Source organism: Xenopus laevis, chromosome 2S (assembly GCF_017654675.1).
Source record: "Xenopus laevis strain J_2021 chromosome 2S, Xenopus_laevis_v10.1, whole genome shotgun sequence".
NCBI classification, from domain to species: Eukaryota; Metazoa; Chordata; class Amphibia; order Anura; family Pipidae; genus Xenopus; species Xenopus laevis.
The window spans coordinates 33,343,041-33,350,167 of record NC_054374.1 but is presented as its reverse complement, the minus strand read 5'-3'; positions in this window follow the sequence as shown (position 1 = coordinate 33,350,167).

Sequence of the window (7,127 nt, the reverse complement as noted above, 5' to 3'; positions counted from 1 at the left end):
AGTACTTCGTCTGATGAGCCTGCCAAGAATTCAATTACTTGTTACTGTTGAATGCACAGATGCACAAAAAGTGCCTGTGACTGTGAGCAACGATAATGTGTGGCACACAGGGAGATTAGTGCCCAGTGAAAAATCTTCTCTACTGCCGCCAAACTAATCTCCCCACAAATGCCCTTCCCGCCAGTAAAAATGCGAATTTGCCGACGGGAAGGAAACTTCGGAAACGAAGCAATACACAACCTCGGAGATTCCACATTCTTGCCGGCGGGAAGGCCAATTGGTAGTAGATTAGTCGCCCGCAGAAAGAAGATTTATCGCTTGGCGACTAATCTCCCGTGGCCACCACCCTAAAAAGGGCATTTAAACCCCTTGTATTAAACAAAGGCTGTGCTTGGACATACTTTTATCTATTGTTTAATCAAGAAAAATCTATATTTTGGTAATTTGTGGAGCTAATAGGAAAAGTGAAGCTTACCTTTGTTTTGGTTCTTGCAGGGTACCCTGCTTTGTCGTGAGTGTGACTGTACCTAATAGTAGGAGTCCATTATGCAGGCCGTGAATATCTCGAATAGTATCAATTATCTACCACAAGACATCAACCAAGGCAGTAACCTTCACTTTTCTTCCACCGTTTCGTTTACTCTGATGAAAGTCACTGTTTGCGATGATGGTTCTTTAACTTTTTTTTTTTACACAAATTACCACTTTCGCTGACCTAATGCGTGCCTAATACATATATTATATATGGTGTGTGTGTGGGGCTATAATATATATGGCGTGTGGTGTGATATGTATATATAACTATATTATTCATTCGTGTATTTGCACTCACCACTCTGTGATAATGAAGGCCGCGTGACTCACCAAAAATCACAGATCCAATAACAGAAACGCTACTCACGACACAGGTTTGTTATGGTTACAAACAATGTGGACAAAGATTTATATTCCAGGCTCCCAGTATCTACGCGTTTCAGATCCACAAGAGACCTTGTTTATATATATATGTTGGTCCAAGGCAGCCGCACTCAAATCCGGAATCTTATTGCTAATCAGGTGCTGGAATCAAATATCTTATGTATAAATGTTATCACATAAAGACTCCCGCACTCCATTTTATGAATCATATGCATTTTATTGCCATGAACTCAAATGTCCAACACTTCGGCCCCCCTTGGGGTCTTCTTTTTCTTTTCCTCTACTCGCAGTCGACAATATGTGATCCATAATATGCTCTGGGGCCGCCCCATCACCTTGTACCGGCGTTAGCTGCAGCCTGACAGATACAGAAAGAAAATACCCCACTCTGAAATATAAGGGATATTAAATTACCAAGGAGTTTTCATGACCATTAAAAACAAACACGAGCCGAAGGCTCAATGTTTGATGACATCAGAACTCACCGTTCTTAACTTCTATGACATCAAACTCACTGTCTTATAAGGATGTAATGTTTACAAAATATTCATGGCTCTTGTGTATTTTATTATTATATATAAATGCCTATTTGCAAGTCACACTCTCTTACATCTTTGTCCTCGTGCTTGTAATTGGTAATATTTGCTTTTCTATAATGCCTCTTCCTATCAGGGGTTACTGATTCCAGCAACCAAAATAATATTGACTGTGAGGTTTTAATTCTTACATGGTCACTTATTTTGGTTTTGATTTTTGTTTTTCTATTTAAGCTTTCCAGCATTTATCTTCTATTCTGTTTCTAGAGGTAATAAATTACGGAAACAAAAACATTTAAAAAGAATTCTGACAGATGCACAGCAAATACGATAATTAAAAAAACACAAAAAACCCAGTGGACATATTGTCCACTGCCCTACAACTTACTAGAAGTTCAATTTTAAACAAACTACCTCTTACACTTGCAGACTAATGTAACTGCGCAGCATTAAAGCCCCTGATGAAAACCTACAGCCTACTCTGTAACACTATGAAGACTAACATTAAGACTATGGGCTGTGCTGTGTCATTATGTATAGTTATTGAAAACTGATGCCGATTAAGGAAAATGCAATAAATTAAATGATAGAAAGTCTATAACGGCACCTCACTGGATGGAAATGAAGAATGCTCTTGCCACATATGTATCCGGTTCCAAAGGCACCTGAGCAGGTGGAAGATCTTAAAGCCTGAAAGTAAAGTTTAAATTAGAATAAGGCTAGAAATGCTGCCATTTTGGCTTATAAACACTAAACATGAACTTACCCTGCCACCACAAGCCCTAATAAACAAATACATTTTTACTTCAAAAGTTGGCTAAGGGGGTTTACTCATCTGTTAACGTTTTGTTAAACATCTTTGCAAGACTAAAGACTTGCACTATGCTCAGTGTGGTCTGGGCTGCTTAGCGGATCGTCAATAAACAAAGCTGCGTTGAGTCTGCATGGTGCGGAAGTAAGGCGGGGGCGCCCCCTGCCTGTTCTCATAAGTATTGATTTTTCCCTGCCCTCAGCAGTTAGGACCAATCTTGACATTCCTATCCCACAGCAGTAAAGAAGGGAGAATTTCACCTGCATACAGTCAGCGTTTTCTTATAAAAAAGGTACATATTTTTTTAAAGTATATTGGAATAGGTTTCTTTTTCATTACAGAAAGTAAAAATGGGATTTTACTGTTTGGCCTTTACATGCCCTTTAACTTTGGGAAGGCAGGGCAGGAGCACAGGGGGAGGCAGCTTGTGTCCATTAATTTCCTTTATTGGTCAGAGAGTTTAAGTCCCAGTTGAGCTGCTCAGGCATTGGATAGCTGAGGTTTTAACTTCCCCTCCAGCTCATCCAATCACCATGCAGCCGGGACTTGAAGTTTTGTGACCAATAGGGGAAGAAAATGCTGTCACTGGAAGAAGATGCAGCCACCTGTGCTCCCCTTCTGTAGTTGGCAGCTCACTGACAGCAGGTGGGCCACACTAATGAAGTAAGTGTAACATGGCAGGCCCCCCTAAAGTTAACCCTTTGTGGTCCTTGTTGTGTGGTGGGGCCCTGGGCACAAATTGTTTTAAACTTCTGGGGGGCAAGTTTTTTTTTTTACATGGACGTTTAGGGGTGCCCTGGCCACCAATTGTTTTTTCCATGTGGGGTCCTTAGCCACCAATATTTTTTAATGGGGGTCCTGACCACAAATATTTTTATGGGGGGCCCTGACCACAAATGTTTTTTTTAATGGGGGGGCCCTGACCACCAATATTTGTTTATTTTTAAATTGACATGTGGGAACCCTAGCCACCCAATGTTTTTTTACTGTGGGGTGGGGAGGACAGACCTGTAGGCGGGGATTGCAGTGGGCGCAGCCCAGGGGGCCCAGGAAATTTTGTCGTATGGGGCCTGTGATTTCTGATGGCTGCCCTGTTCTCAAGTGCTGGTCTCTGTAATTTAGTGGTTGGTTTTGTAGCTCTTTTACCATGTTTACCATGTTACCATGTTGTTCATGTTCTTGTGCCTTTTATCTACTTTTCAGGAGATATACATTTTATCAGCTCCACTGTTGGATGGATGTGATGCTGGGCTTTTTTCTCAGGGCCTCCTTATCATCAGTTTGGTTTTTGCCTTATGTTGGTTATTCCCACCCCTTGTTTTTGGGGCATGGCTTGGTAGATCCCATGTGTACTGACTGTACTATGGCAAAAGTATAACTGTGGTGAGGAGGAAGTCATGTGGTCTTATAGGTCATGATTCATTTTGATTGGCTATGTTATAGGTCCTACCTCCAGGTGGGAGGGCAATGCCCATGTGTACTGACATGTCGGAACTAGAAGAAAAGGAATTAGGTCAAGTAGGTAAGTAAAATTCTCTATTTTCCGATTACAGGATCCCTTTAAGGTTGTATCTCTTGCGCATCCCCAGTGTTTCTGAACCAATGTGGGTGTGGTTGGGCAACATGCCGCCTCCTAAAATCCTGCCGCCCCTAGGCCTAGGCCTTGGTGGCCTTTCCACAAATCCTGGTAACAATTTAAGAAAAGTAAAGATAAGAAACTAATAAGATAAGGAAGTCTCTTGGGAGAACTGAGACTTAAAGGACAATTACTCCTTCAATGGCAAAACTGTTAATACTCATAAACATGTCCCTAAAACTCCCAGAAACATGTTCATATTTCCAAATTCTGTAAAATGGACATGGTAATTAGGGGGTGTGGCCACAAAACAGGCTGGTTAAAAATGTAGCCCCACTACGTGCGCTTGATGTTTTTGTCCCACTTTACAATATTCAAATTTTGGAAGGTCAATCCGTCAAATTATCGTGAGTTTAGTGGGCACTGAACGATCGCGCATCTAACAATATTTCTTCCAACATCCGTCATAAAATTGATTGGTCATGCTAGAAGATTTTCATTGTTCACAGTGAAATCTATCCATTCCGGGCCACCATCAGAATTCATGAGGCCCCTTACAACAACATTTTCTGCGCCCCTATACAATTAAAAACAAAACATTGGTGGCCAGAGACCCGTAAAAGTAAAAAAAACATTGGTGGCCAGAGACCCGTAAAAGTTAAAAAAAACATTGGTGGCCAGAGACCCCTAAAAGTAAAAAAAAAATTGTGGCCAGAGACCCCTAAAAGTAAAAAAAAAAACTTTGGTGGCCAGAGACCCGTACAAGTGAAAAAAACTTTGGTGTCCAGGTGCCCCCCCCACAAAGTTAAAAAAATAATGTTGGCCAGAGCCCCCCCTAAAAGTAAAAAAAAATTTGCCAAACAGGACTAGTCCCTGAATCACTCTCATTGAAAACTTTTAGTTTTTAGTAACTTGCCTTTAATCATCTATATTGTGCCACTGTCCGTAATACAGTCTCACTTTACTGCCTAAATATGTTGCCACCAGAGGGCAGTACAATACCACACATCAAATCAGGACAAGTGTAATATCTGGGGTTTTTTTTCTCAGCTGGAAATTTACTGTATTTACAATATTAGGTGCTTCTGAGTACTTAGTCTTATGAATAGAATGTTCTTGGGTTCTTTCACACTTTGGCCACATGGGTCTGGCTTTAGAACGTGCTTGTTTTTTGGAAAACCATGTCCTTCCTAGCCCTGTATTTGGACTCTCATCACTTACCTTTATGAACTGTACAGTAAAACTGCTGTACAGTGTGTGACAGGGCCGCCATCAGAAATCGCAGGGCCCCATACGAAAAAATTTCCTGGCCTTGCGCCCACCACAAGCCCCACCTGCAGGTCCGCCCTCCCCACCCCACAGGTCCACCACATGCTAAAAAAAACAAACATTGGTGGCTATGGTTCCCACATGTTAATTAGAAAATATTGGTGGTCAGGGCCCCCCATTGAAAAAAACATTTGTGGTCAGGGCCCCCCATTAAAAAATATTGGTGGCTAGGACCCCACATGGGGAAAAAAATTGGTGGCCAGGCCCCCCCACACACACATTATAAGAAAATTGGTGGCCAGGGCCCCCCTTAAACGTCCATGTAAAAAACTTGCACCCCCAGAAGTTTAAAAAAAATTGGTGCCCAGGGCCCCACCACACAACAGGGACCACAAAGGGTTACCAACTACAGAAGGGAGGAGGGGAGCACAGGTGGCTAGATCTTCTTCCAGTGACAACATTTTCTTCCCTTATTGGTCACAGAATTTAAAGTCCTGGTAAAGCTGCATGGTGATTGGATGAGTTGGAGGAGAAGTTCAAACCTCAGCTATCCAATCCCTGAGCAGCTCAACCGGGACTTAAACTCAGTGACCAATAAGGAGGAGACACTATGTGGGTTATTTATTAAAGTCCGAATGCCAAAAACTCGAAAATTTTAAGGTTTTCAAATCCGAATTTTTAGTGGAAATTTTTTATGATTTATTATACCTTGAGGATGAAAGTCATAATAGGAAAACCAGCATCTCAGATCTGTCAAGGTTGCATATAAGTCAATGGGCGACGTCCCAAAGACATCCTGATCTGCGGTGGATTTTGGGCAGAAAATCTGAAAAATTTGTATGATTCGAATTTTCATAATGTTTTCGAGTTTCACAATGTTTCGAGTTTTTTCCCACACTGGAATTTTTCAGGAAAATGTATTGATAAATAAGGATAAATAACCCATGCGGATTTGGTCGGAGTATATTTCAGAAAATAATGAGATAAATTTGGATTTTGATAAATAACCTCCTAAATGTATATATTTCCATATTTTAGGCCATAACTCTTGGGAATCATGTAATTGTAAGTCAGATATCCATTGGGTCATATATGAACACATATGAGGTTATTTACTAAACTCCGAATTGCAAAAACCCAAAAGATTTGTAGTTTTTTTAATATAAAATACAATTTTCTATGAAAAAAAACCCCACAAATTTTTCAGTCTGAATCTGAAAATCTGGTATCTCAGACCTGCCGAGGTTGCATATAAGTCAATGGGAGAAGTCCCAAAGATTTTTTGATCTGTGCTTGGTTTCTGCAATAATCTGAAGATTTCCTGGTTTTCAAGCATAAATCAGAAAAAGAAAACATTTTCGGGTGGAAAATACAAAAATTTGTACGATTCGTATTTATCCCGTTTTTTTCATGCTTACAAAATTTTCAGAAAAGTGTATTAATTAAATAAGGAGAAAAAATCAGTGCGAATTTGATCAGAGTTCTTTTAAAAAAATATTGAGTTAAATTCAGACTTTGATAAATGGGCTATTGCTCTATAATTAGGTTATCGATCGATGAGATATAGTTTGTTACAGTTAATGGGTGATGGCAAGCTTGCTCAATCAGTGATCCCTCTAGAGTGGTAAAATGTGGGGCACATGAAAAAAAAATTTAAATTTGATTATATCGAATATATTTGTTTTTTTATCTGAGCCTCATCCTTCAAAATTTGAAGTGACTTAAGGCCCCAAGTTATGTAATATCTGATATCCTTGCATAGTCCAAATAGTGACCGCACATGCAAAGTGAGCGCAGAGGAGCTCACGGGTGCCATCTTCTTCTCTTCAGTAATCTTTGTGAAGTGAGTGCCGTAATGGCGCATGCGCAGTTGGAACTTCCGGTTCGCGACAACTGCGTATTCGCTGAAAGAGACGGAAATTGACGAAGGGGAGGAAGAAGACACTAAGATTCCCAAAGAGAAGAAGATGGCGGCCGTGAGCTCCGATGTGCTCAATCTGCATGTGTGGTCACTATT